Genomic DNA, 13,393 nt, shown 5'->3' on the forward strand with positions numbered 1-13,393 from the left:
GAGGTTTCCTTACTGAGGGGCGGAGGGTGGGATGTGGATGTTGAAGGTGATTGGCTTATGGTCAGACCTGACCAATGAGGGGGTGACCATAGGTGTGGAGCATCGATTTCCCATGTTGGTAATGACCAGGTCTAGAATATTGGAGCCCCTGGTGGGACTATGGATTAGTTGATCCAGGGCATTGGAATTTTTGAATTCCAAGAACCATTGAGCAAAGGTGTTGGTACATGAGTAGTTTTTCCAGTTAATGGCAGGGTAGTTGAAATCACCCAGTATTATGGTGTTTGGTTGTATCTTAATATTTTCCAGTATGTTTAGAACAGTGTAGTGAGAATCTTGAGGCATGGTGGGGGATCTGTAGCAAGCTACAATTTGGATTGTAGTCTTATCTAGTGTTAGTTGCACCTGGAGAATTTCAGACGCATTGTGTTGGGCAACTAGCCTGGTGGTATGAATATCCTTGGTGAATATGGACACTCCTCCAACTTTAGTGTTTTGGTCCTGGTTTGGTGGCCGAAAAGTATGGTAAGAGCTGTAGCCTGGTATTGCAGGGATGATCTTTGGATCCTTGAACCAGGTCTCAGTTACTGCACAGATATCGATGTTCTCAATATTTAGGAGTGCCTCGAGAGAGTGCATTTTGAGGTTTAGACTTCTAGCATTGAGTAGCATTACCTTATGATTTTGCATGCTTGTACCTGTTACGGTGGTGGTTTTGTCCTTTGAACTTTGCCTAAAAAAGGCACTATAGGGGTGACAAGAGCCTTAGCCATTAACCTGAATCCCAGGGGTGACAGGTGCAGACAATCTCTAGCAAAGCATCGTGGTCTGCCGATCATGTCATCCCAGGCAGATAGATACTGGATCCACTTTGAATGACACCAGAAGCTTAGCCAATTGTTGAAGTCAATCATTTTGTCCTTATATTGTGGTATCATTCTGGGTGAAGGCAGGATGTTACTCAGGGCTAGGGTCATACTTGCTTGGGCCACATGATCTGAGAGCTCTTCCGTGTCTCTTTTCATGTACTCCAGGGAGGTATGTCTCAAGTCATTCACTCCAACATGGACAATGACAGAGTCATATTTGTACTTGTTGTGGAGTGACTTGAGTGCATGCGTTATGTGGTGGATCCTGGCACCCGACAGGCAACTGACTGTAATTTTCTCCTTGTTCAGCCTTGTGAGTGGGACATCAGTGTGCCTGACTATAGAGTCACCTATGACTAAAGTTTTAGGTACGTTGTCTTGCCTTAAGGGCTGTTGCTGGGTGGCACACTGGTGTTGTGAGCTATGTGACACTTTGTAATTGGTGTTTGTTTGCGTTTCAGCTTCAGAGGTCCTTGTTGCTTGGGCAGGTTACAGTTAAGGGCCTCCGCATATGTCTGGGTGTTGGTGGTGTGGGTTTAGAAGGGCTATGTGTTGCTTGAGGTGTAGTGTGGGTGTTAACCTTCTCTTCTTGACTATCTAGCACAATCCTGGGTGGAGAGAGCTTTGCTTCCAGTTTGGCTATGTAAGTGCATATCTCACAGGTCATAGTGTTGGGTGGGAGGAGGAGAAAGTTGTCTGTGTACATGAGACAATTGTTGCATTGACTCAGTATGCACATATTCACCAGGTGGACAGGAGAAATCACCGGAAGCTGACCCTTGGACATGCCTGGTTTGGTGCTTTTTTTGTAAAGTACATGAGCTGTTTTCCCTTACCTTAGCAAGATACTTTGCAATTATAGGCTGTTTAGTGCCCACAATTAATTTCTCCTTATTAACATGGAGAGTTCATTGCTTGTATCAGTTTAAGGCTTTCTAGTGCTTTCCAGCAGGTATTAGAGCAAGTGCTGGTCACCGGGATGCTTAAATGTAAGATGAAAAAAACGGTTTATCCTAAACACTGCAGTGTGCACTAGACAAGTTAGATGTGAAAGTAGGTAACTTAAGTTATACCTGTCTAAAAAGTTAAGTTTTAGTGGAGAGTCACTATTTTTAAGACAGCAAGATAGATTGAAATGAGGTGGTCACTTTTGTATTCTGGTACTATGGAATACAGTGATCGCCAATAAATTTAAATAGTTGAAGGGGAGTGATTACACAAAAGGATAATTTTGTGCTTACACAAGCCAGTGAAAGCAGAGAGGAAATGAGATACATGGTCAAATTAACATAAGAGGCAGGCAACTAGAAAGACAGTGGTATTTACGAACACAACAGTACACAAGTGGAAGGGTGGGGAAAAATTTCTGTCTGACTCACAAGAGACAGAGCTGTGGTCTCTTGAAGTTTTAATATGCAGTTAAAATACAAGTAAAACACAAGATAAAGAAAACAAATCACAGTATTCAAAATATAAAAAGGCAATAAAGTAATACAAAATGCAACAAATAAAAAGCAAACTAACCTTTCCTTCACAGCAAAGTGTAGCAGAGTCTGGGTGAGCCTTTCTGTAAAGCTAAACTTCAAAATTAGATATTATGGGAATCTAGAGTCATGTGACCAGATGAGGTCATTCTGCAAGTCATCTTGGATATTACTTTTACAGGGAGTAATCTCAGAATATAGAGTATTCTGTTTGGGGCCTGATTAGAAAGACTGATCACATATTTCATCTTGCCTTGCCCAAGTAAGTAACTTTACTAGGGAACAGTAAATGTATTTTAGATTCCATCGGGAATATAGTGAAGCTTAGTTTAGATAGTGTTTTTCTTTATTTGCCTGAGTCTGTCCTTCAATGTTTTTTTCAATATTTCCTGTGAATTGAACTCTGTGGTTTACAGTGAATATATATTCAGTATTTTCATGTACTTTTATTATTTATTGTTAAATATATTTAAAACTTTTACTGTGTCTGCTCTTGTAGAGAGTATCTAAACTTTGAGTGTACTTATATTTGTTTGGTGACACTGTGCAGGCCACTCCAGAAGGTCTACCCATCTTGGTGAACTACTACCATTTGTATTAATATTAATGTTGCACAGTATAATTGGACACCCTTTGTTAAGGGTCTAAGAGTAGCTGATTGTAGAGTGTCTGGTGGCACTGAATCTGCCTTATAGTCTAGGCAGAAGGGGCATAGTTAGTAAACCTGTACCAGCCTTTCCCAAGTGTGTGTGTGTGTGTGTGTGTGTGTGTGTGTGTGTGTGTGTGTGTGTGTGTGTGTGTGTGTGTGTGTGTGTGTGTGTGTGTGTGTGTGTGTGTGTGTGTGTGTGTGTGTGTGTGGAAATTAAATCTTAAAGAGTATGTGTGTCAGCTACTTGGAGCAGGGACATGATGCACTGGGTTTACAGAGAGGGTGCTGGAGGACTTTCCTTGAACACTCAGCTGTGGACCTAACCCAAAAGCTTTACCAGTGGGCAGAATTATTGAGGGCCTGGAGTGAGACAGATATAGTGACATCCAGACACAGGGTTGAGTGTGTTCCCTGTGTGAGTGTATTCCCTGTGTGCTCTTAAGGGAAATTGTACTTGATGCAGAGAAGTCTACATCTGGAAATACTGAGTGTACCCATTTGTATTCCAAGTGCATGTCCCTCTCCAGTATCAGTGGTGAGATTTCAGGCTCCTTGGTTACTGGCCCAATGTTGGCACAACACATAGCGGTGCCAATCACATATTGGCAGCAGTGGTGGGCATCACTTATTAATTAGTTGGCAGTGGAGGGATCATCACATGCTCACATGTTGTTGAGCAGTGTTGTGGATATTGAATTCCTGTAGCCTGTAAGCAGTGGTCACTAAAGAAGGTGTTTGTACACTCAAGCAGCTACAAAAAAGACTTTCAGAGTTTCATATCACAATAGTTTTATGTATTTACTTTTTGTTAGCTTGGTTAGTCAGGGAGAGCAGGCAAGGATGTCAGCAGAGGATTATGGCAAGCTGACAAGGAACTATTTGGCTGAGATGTGCCAAGCTAAAGGACTGGGGCATGCTAACCTGACTAAAGGGGAAATTATTGCAGCCTTAATCACAGCTACAGCACAGACCAACAACCAGGAGCATAACCAGTCTGTTGCTGGTGACTTGCAGCTCACAGAAACAGGACAGTTCAACTTTTCCACAGAGGACTTAAAAATTCTTCTGGAGTTAAAGAGATTTGAACTGGAGGCCAAACAGTTGGAATTAGAATTAGCAGAGCAATTTCAGCATTTGGAGGCTGAAGAAGAATACAGTCTGATGCCTGTAAACCGAAGAAAATGAGTGGCAGAGGCAACATGAAATGGAAATGCTGACTCTTTCCAGGGTCATGAAGGTAATAAAGAAGGGAGTAACTGTACTCCAGAAACAATAAAGGTCAGAAAATGTCTTCCCAGTACCAAGAAGGTGATACTTTTGATAGCTTTATTCATATATTTGAAAGAGTATGCAAACAGTATAATGTTGACTGAGGGCTCTGGGTAGAGTACCTTACCCACTTACTCCATGGTAAAGCTGTAACTGTTATCTCTTGATTGTCTGATACTGATTGTTTAGATTATGATCAAGTTAAGCACTGTTTATTACAATGTTTTAAGTTAACACCTGAAGCTTAGAGAAATGTATGTGATTATATTGCTGAACTAAGCACTTATTTTCTCAGGTGGGTGAGTGGGTGTCAAGCCACCACTTTTGAAAATCTGGCAGACCTTTTGGTGAGGGAACAAGCCTTATCACTTTGACTAAGGACATGAGAATCTGTTTGGCAGACAGGGAATGCAACTCTGCAGATGAGTTGGGGAAAAAAGGAGACCTATACCTAGCAAGCAGGGCATAGATGCACAGGAAAGGGATGCCCAGGTTTACACATGGATATAAGGGAATCCATGGTGGGCAGCCTAAACTGCCCCAGCACAGTCATCCAGTAACAGGAGAAGTGATTAGTTCAGGTACAAGGCCAAGATCAAGGGGTAAATGTTTTAAATGTAACCAGTTGGGCCAAGTAGCATGTAGATGTCCATGGAGGCAAGGTGGGGAAGCCAGTAATTGGGAGTAACAGAATGCCAGTGGTAAGTTTTCTAGAGACAACAAGGGTACCAAACTACCAGCAGAGTTTATATACAATCTTGGTAGATGGAAAACAGGCCACTGCCAAGAGAGATACAGCCTCTGACCTTTTATTTTACATTTATTTATTTATTTTACATTTGTTTACTTTGTTTTTGACCTAACCATTGTGAAACTTGCAATGGTTAAAGAGGGGTATTACTTGCTTGGGCAGTCTATTCCAGTCAGAGCTTTAAGAGGGACCCCTTTCCAAATACCTTTGTCTAGGGTTCACCTTGACTGGGAGGGTGGAAAAGGAAGCAAACAAGCAGGTGGGTTTGAGGATATCTCTGTAGATGTCCTGATAGGGAATGATTTTGATAATGCAGTACCTTGTGGCCATGCAGTTGCACACAGTCAGGCTTGGAGACAAGCATGTGGGTCTGGTTGCCTGGATGGGTCACAGACAGACTGAACACTTGAAGCCAGAACTGGTGAGGTGGTTGCTTCAGGGAGGGAGCTATCCTGTAGCAGTGAGACTGAAGGTGAGCCACAGCTGCTTGTGGGTACTGATGTTCCCTTGGACAGAGTGACTGCAAGGGCAGAGCTGAGTAGTAGTACTCAGGCTGACAGTGAAGCACTAGTGTTAGAGGATACAGACATCCTGTGGAAGGAGAGCTGGGAAGAGTTACCAAGAGAGAGAGATGAGCCAGGCTCAGCTCTCGGATCCTATATTAGAAGGCCTGAGGGAGGTAGCTAGTGAGGCACCTGATTCTCAAGGAAATGGGGAATCTGTATACTGGGACAATGAATTAATGTATAGAGAATGCATGCCTGAGGGAGGGATAGAGGGTGAGAGAATACAGCAGTTGGTAGTTCACAGAGCCTGTCATCTGACACTTCTAGTCATAGCCCATGAAATTCCTTTTGCAGGTCATATGGGAATAAAGCGTACAAAGAGACGTATTATTCAGAACTTTTATTGGCCTGGGATTTCCAGAGATGTAGCAGGGTACAGCAGGACATGTGAGCAGTGCCAAAAGGTAGGCAAGGCAGGAGACAAGTTGAATCTCCTTTGATGCCTTTGCCTTTGATTAAGGAGCCATTTCAGAGCATAGCTATGGATATTGTGGTACCTCTGAGTACCTCAAGTTCCATAGGGAAGAAGCATATCCTAGTGGTAGTAGATTATGATACCAGATACCCTGAGATGGTGGTTCTGTCCTCCACAGGGGCAGAAAAGGTGGCAAATGCTTTGTTAGAGATTTTCAGCAGGGTAGGTTTCCCAAAAGAAATTCTGACTGACAGAGGTGCCAATTTCATGCCAGACCTGCTGGCTTGTTTGTGGAAGTATTATGGGGTGAAGAACCTAAAGACCACCTCTACCATCCCCAGACTAATGGTCTGGTTGAGAGGTTAAACTCTACACTGAAAGCCATGACATGGGCAGTTGCAGACCAGTTTAAGAGGGAGTGGGACAAATATTTGCCACATCTGTTGTTTGTTTACAGGGAGGTGCCCCAGGAATCCACAGGTTTTCCAACCTTTGAGTTGCTGTATGGGCATAGGGTGAGGGGACCTCTAAATTTAATTCATGATGAGTGGGAGGGTGAGTGTTAATCTTAAAAGGAGTCTGTTGTGACATATGTCCTAAATCTCAGGATAAGGCTCAGTGAACTCATGGGCTTGGTCCAGGAGAACCTGGCAGAAGCCTAACACCTGAAAAAAGGTCTGGTATGACATGAATGCTCAAGCTAAAGAGTATGTTGTAGGGCAGCAGGCAATGGTTCTCATTCCTGTCAGACACAACAAGCTGCAGTCAGCCTGGGAAGGACCCTTCAAAATGGTAAGGAAGGTCAGTGATGCTAACTACATGGTAGAACTGCTAGGTAGGAGGCAGAGGCACAAACTGCACAATGTGAACATGATGAAACCTTACCAGGTTAGGGAGGCCCTGGTGCTAAGTATTTGCAGCACACAGCAGGAGGAGTGTGAGGGGGATCTATGGCTACAGGGAGCCAGCCACTCCCAAATTACTATGGTGGAGCCTAGGACTGCAGGCATAAGATAGGACAGTGCAGCACTGTACTGGGGTCAGCAATGCCAAGGCAGCTGGAATTTCAAGTCAGGGAATGCGGTAATGTATTCCGAGATAGGCCCATCCCTCTCAAGCAATGTTTCTTAATGGTCAGTTGAAAAACTAGCTTGAGTCTTCGAGAGGTTGAGAAATGTCTCAAAAGGAGATATTGCCAGCCCAGCTGGAATTTTGTAAATGATTCTATGTCATTTGTGGATATCAATGTGATTCATATGCTTGTGTTACAAATGTATTAGAATGGTATGTTATGTATATATCAAACTGCTGGTACAGAAGTGTGTTTTGAAAAGGGTTTGTAAAATATTGAGCTTAAAATGTAACCACAGTGTACCCTACTGGATTAGAACAAAAATGTACCTGCACTATTGCAACAGTTTAGATGTATATATTTTAAAAATGGAAACTGGAACACCAGAGGTTAACTTCAGAAAAACAACTAAAATTAAATTACTTTATGGGCACATAATAAAAGGATGTTATCTTTCAGTTTCAGTACAGTAACAGACGCAATGTCTAGAACTAGAGGTTCACTGCATTATCTTGGAAGTGTTTTTATTATTTTATGACTTCCAGGATCTGCCTTAGATCTAAGAAAAGCCCTGTCTATGTATTTTCATACGTAGATGCTAAATGCTACCAGTTGCATCAAGGGGGGTTTTACCTGGGATAGGGTCAGATGACTCAAAATGATGTAATTCTGCAAGCTATCCCAGACGTAATATTTGAGATATTAATTTAAGAATTCTCTGAGGGAGAGACTGAGTATTCTGTATTTGTCCTTGACCTGACAACATCACCTAGAGGAGCAAATTATCACATCTGTCTTGCTTACTCTGAATAGTAAAGCTTAGTTTAGATATTTTCTATCTTTATTTGAGATTGTCCTGCAATGTTGTTTTAAATATTTCCTGCAATTTTCAACTCTGATATAACTGTACATATATATATATTTAGCATTGTCTTGGTCTTTTATTATTTATTATTAAATACATTTAAACATTTCATTGTGGCTGATCTTTGTGAGACATATTTAAGTTCTGAGTGTACTTGCATATTTATTTGGTAGCAATGTGTATGCCACTCCTAACAGCCTTGCTCTTGGTCAAACTACTATTTCTGTTGATAGTAACCTTACACAGTAAGACTGGACACCCCTTGTTAAGGGTCTTAAAGGAGCTGATAAAGAGTTATCTGGTGGCAGTGGTAACTACCTTATAGTCTGGGCAGAAGGGGGCATAGCTACTAAACCAGCGCCAGCCTTTCCCAGGTGTGTTTGTGTGTAAAACAAATCTCAAAGAGTATGTGTGTCAGCTAAGCGGGCAGTGACATGAAACACTGATTAGATAGAGAGGGTGCTGGAGATCTTGGATTGGCCACTCAGCTGAGATCTCAACTCTACAGCTGTGTCAGTGGGGAGTCTTACTGGGGATATGGAGAAAGAGGGAGAAACCAGCCCCGGACTGGCAGTGCTCTCTGTGTACTCTTAAGGGAAATTGCACTTGATGCAGTGAACTGCATCTGGAAATACTGTGTGTGTACCTGTTATCCTTCCAATGTAATTCCCTCACTGGTGAGGATTGAGGCTGCTTGATCACTGGTCAGTGGTGGAGTGTCACATGGACCACTCCAGAAGGCCTAGCCATCTTTGTGAACTACTACCATTTGTATTAATATTAATATTGCACAGTATAATTGGACACCCTTTGTTAAGGGCCTTAGAGTAGCCGATTGAAGAGTGTCTGGTGGCAATGAATCTACCTTATAGTCTGGGTTGAAGTGGACATAGCTAATAAACCTGTGCCAGCCTTTCCCAGGTGTGTGTTTTGTGTGTGTGTGTGTGTGTGTGTGTGTGTGTGTGTGTGTGTGTGTGTGTGTGTGTGTGTGTGTGTGTGTGTGTGTGTGTGTGTGTGTGTCTGTGTGTGTGTGTGAGAATTAAATCTTAAAGAATGTGTGTGTCAGCTACTTTGGGTAGGGACATGAAGCGCTGGATTTACCGAGAGGGTGTTGGAGCACTTGGCTTGGAAACTGGCTGAGGACCTTATCCCAAAACTCTGCTAGATGGGTGACTTGGAGGGAGACAGATACAGAGACATCCAGACCCTTGGCTGAGTGTATTCCCTGTATGCTCTTAAAGGAAATTGCACTTGATGCAGAGTGGTCTGCATCTGGAAATACTGAGTGTATCCATTTATATTCCAAGTACACATCCCTTTCAAGTATATAAGGTGAGGATACAAGCTCCTTGATTACTGGCCAAGCATGGGGTCAACACATAGTGGTGCCCATCACATATTGGCAGCAGTGGTGTGTGTCACACTGAAAATGAGTGTTCTGGAGTTTTTAATTGGTTCCAAAAAGCATGACTTTTTGGTTTGGATGTGTTAGGTAATAGGGTTTTGTTTTTAATTGTTTTTATAAGGGAAAGGAAATCAGCTTGAAGTTTTTTTGAAGTGCTGTGTGGGACTGATTGGACTGAAAGAGAACCATGCCATCTGCATAAAGTAGCAGAGGAAAGTGAGGGACATCAATGGGGAAATTTATTGACAAAGACTGAGAATAGGAATGAGCAAGGATAGAGTCTAGTGGGACACCATTTATGAGATTAGTTGAATGAGGACTGAACTTTGACAGTGAAGTATCATTTAAACATATACTTCTGGACTATGGAATGGTGTCTGAGGTATTTCCTATTTCAAGTAGATGATTTAAGAAAATTTTGTAATCCGTTAAATCAAATATGTTGGTGAGGCTGATAGAAATGGTGCATCTCAGCTGACCTTTACTCATGCCTACAAGGATTTCATCTGTTAGAGTCCAAAGTGCAGTTATTATGCTGTCCTAACCAATAATTATTTTGCTTATGTGAAAGATCATATTTGCTGATATATTATTTTAGTTGTGTATAGATGAGTATCTCTAGGATTTGTCCTAGTGTGGGGCAAATGGAAACTGGGTGGTAATGTGATGGTCTTGAAGGGCTAGTTTATTATGGAAGTGTGTTAACTATGGCCATTTTCCACACTGAAGGCATAGTGTTTTATTTTTGGCCTAGGTTGTATATATAGGTTCATAGGTTCATAGGCTGATACTAGGCTATCTTCCCAAGGGCATTTATAAGCCTAGCCAGAGTGTGTTTGGCTTTTGCCACCGTTTTAGATTAGTTGACTGTGCCTCTGTATAGTAGGTCATAGAAGATAGCCCTTTTAAGGTTAGTATACTGTGCCTCTGTCTAGTAGGGACACAGAAGAGATCCCAGGGGTAAACCTATGATCTCCCATCCACTCGTCAAGATTTCTCTTGAAGAGGGTCATTGAAGGGCTCTGCCTAACATGGATTGGGATTTTGTTCCAGAGTGAGGGGAGCCTCTGGGATATGAATCTGTCCCTCCAGCATGTCCTGTTTATTTCTGCGCTGAGGTTTAAGTCCCTGGAGCATGTAGCTCTAAGGGATTTGGATTTCCTGAGGTGGAGCATGTCCATTAATTCTGGTTTGGACATGGCTTTATACGTCAGGCACAGATCACCTCTGAGTAGGCGGTAAGCAACTGAATAGAGCTAGAGTTTCTTTAGCCTAACTGCGTAGGGCATCTGTTTGAGTCACTTGATCCCCTTGGTGAGGTACTTTTGGGGTCTTTCCAGATGCTGCAGGTGTGGGGTAAGGTACATCCAAAATGGGGCATTGTATTCAATTATGGGCCTGATGAGTGATGAGTAGAGGGGCACAATTACCTCTCTTGATCTAGATGTGAACCCTTTCATGATAAGGTGGGCTATATAGAAGGCCTTTCTAACCACTTTGACAATGTGATTGTCAAAGGAGAGATTGCTATCTACTTGGGTCCCCAAATCCCTAATTACTTCTTCCATACTTAATGGATTACCACCTATGTGGTAATTTGTGGGCACTTTGTTTTTCCCAAAGGGGACGACTATGCACTTTTTGGCATTTAGCTTTAGGCCATGGCTCTGGCACCAGTTATCCATCTCTGTGAGACCCTTTTGAAGGATGCTTGTGTCAGTTGGTGAGTCAATTATGGCACCCAGTTTGCAATCATCTGCGAACTTGGTCAGCCATAGTCCTCCCGTGTTAGCCTGTACTTCAGAGAAATATATACCGAACAAGAGAGGTCCCAGGACTGAGCCTTGTGGGATGCCACTTGTAACTGGTTTAGAGTCTGACATGGCACCTGCAATTCTGACCATGTGGGTTCTATCCCTGAGCCAGTTTGCAACCCATCTTGTGACATAGGGGTTGATATTTAAGCTGGTGAGCTTATTTATGATGCCCGAGTGGGGTATTGTGTTGAAAGCTGTTGCAAGGTCCAGGTAGGCTGTGTGGACTACCTTCCCTTCATCTATGGCCTTGGTGACTGTTTCAAAGAAGTCAACCAGGTTCAAGAGGCAAGATCTGCCCTTAACAAAGCCGAATTGGGTAGGTTCCCAATGTCTTTGTTTATGAGTTTCATGATGATACGCTCCATAGCTTTGCAGACCAGGCTAGTCAGGCTTATAGGGTGATAGTTTCCATGGTCCGTTGTGCCACCACCTTTGTGGAGTGGGACCACTGTTGCTGTACACCATTCCTTGGGTACATATCCTGTAGTAAGGCTGAGATTGAACAGTGACTTTATGTGAGGGTTCAGTTCTTCTTGGAGCTCATGTAAGACGCAGCCCGGGACACCGTCTGGTCGTATTGATGCTGTGTTTTTTGCTTTGGAGGGGGCAGCTCTCACCTGTGCATCTGTGATGTCAGGGAGGCTACACTCTGTTGGGATAGACATTTGCTCTTTTGGGGAGGAAGGGGGGGGAGAAGTTTGCACTGAACCTGTCTGCCAGGATGTTGGCAATGTCTGTGGGTTCAGTGTATTTTTTGTCGTTTTGCACTAACTCAAAGCATATCTGGGAGTTGCCACCCAGGTTCCTAACATAACTAAAGAAGGCCTGGTGATTATCTTTAGCATCTTGTGCAATTTTTCTTTCGAAGCTGGCCTTAGATAATTTTATGAGGGATCATAGTTTCTTGCTAGTACTGATCAGAGATGCCTTCCCTTTTTGGGATTTTGCTCTACCATGTAGTAGCTTCCTCCTTCTGTTGTATAGCTTATTTATGGCTGGGGTCCACCAGACAGGTCGCCTGCCTTTGGAGGAGTGAGGCTTGGTTTTATTTGGGATAGCACGGTCCATTCATTCCTGTAGGTGTCCATAGAATGCGTTTGTAAAGGATTCTGCAGTTTGGGCCGTATTTTCCACTGGCCCGGGGGCTTTGAAGGATTCCACCTCAGTTTTGAGAAGTGTGAAGTTTGCTTTTGAGAAGTTATTCACCATGGTTTCCTTGGCTGGGGGTGGGGACGAGATATGGATGTCCAGTGAGATTAATTTATGGTCAGATCTTACCAATGAGGGGTATACCTCTGGTATGGAACATAGAGTCCCTATGTTGGTGATGATCAGGTCCAATATGTTTTCCCCTCTTGTGGGAGTGGTGACCAGTTGTTCCATAGCATTTGAGTTTATAAATTCTAGGAAGCGTTGGGCGAGAGTGTTGGGGCTTGATTAGTGCTCCCAGTTTATGTTTGGGTAGTTGACGTCACCCAATATGATGGTGTTTGGAGAGACCTTCATATTCTCCAGTGTTCTCAGGAAAGCTGAGTGGGGTTTCTGAGTTTGGGAAGGTGGACTGTAGCAGGCTATAAACTGAAAGGCAGTTTTGCCCACTGTTAGTTGCACATGGATGGTCTCCGATGCTTCGTGCAGTGCCACTAACCTGGAGGTGTGGGTATCTTTGATGAATATGGATACTCCCCCTCCTTTTGTGGTTCGGTCCAAGTTTTGAGGCCGAAAAGCATGTTATGAGGTATAACCTGGTAGTGATGGGGTGCTCTCAGGAGCCTTGAGCCAGGTTTATGTTACTGCACAGATATCAATATTCTCCATACTGAGGAGAGCCTCGAGTGCATGCATCTTGAGGTTTAGACTTTTGGCGTTGAGCAGCATTACCCTTAGTTTCTTTTTTCTTGTGTTGTCTATGGAGGTGAGTTTGTCTTTTGAGCCTTGCCTAAAAAAGACACTATGGGGGTGGCAAGAGCCTTAGGCAATATTCGAAAGCCCAGGGGTGACAGGTGCAAGCCATCCCTAGCAAAGCAACGTGGCTTGTCGAGGATGTCATCCCAGGCTGACAGACACTGGATCCCCTTTGAATGACACCAATACTTTAGTCACTTGTTAAAATTGATCATTTTGTCTTTATACTGTGGCATCATTCTTGGTGAGGGTAAGATGCTACTCAAGGTCAGGGTCATACTGGCCTGGGCTACATGATCAGAGAGCTCCTCTATGTCTCTTTTCAT

At 43.2% G+C, this 13,393-nt stretch overlaps 1 protein-coding gene across 1 annotated transcript in view; it reads right to left on the reverse strand.

Moving 5' to 3' along the window:
- Positions 1 to 13,393, reverse strand: part of LINGO1 (leucine rich repeat and Ig domain containing 1) — a 1,562,525-nt gene that overhangs the window by 134,993 nt on the left and 1,414,139 nt on the right. The gene's annotated exons all lie outside the window — the stretch shown is intronic.

Source organism: Protopterus annectens, chromosome 7.part0, assembly GCF_019279795.1.
Source record: "Protopterus annectens isolate FY-2018-M chromosome 7.part0, PAN1.0, whole genome shotgun sequence".
Classification (NCBI taxonomy): Eukaryota; Metazoa; Chordata; order Ceratodontiformes; family Protopteridae; genus Protopterus; species Protopterus annectens.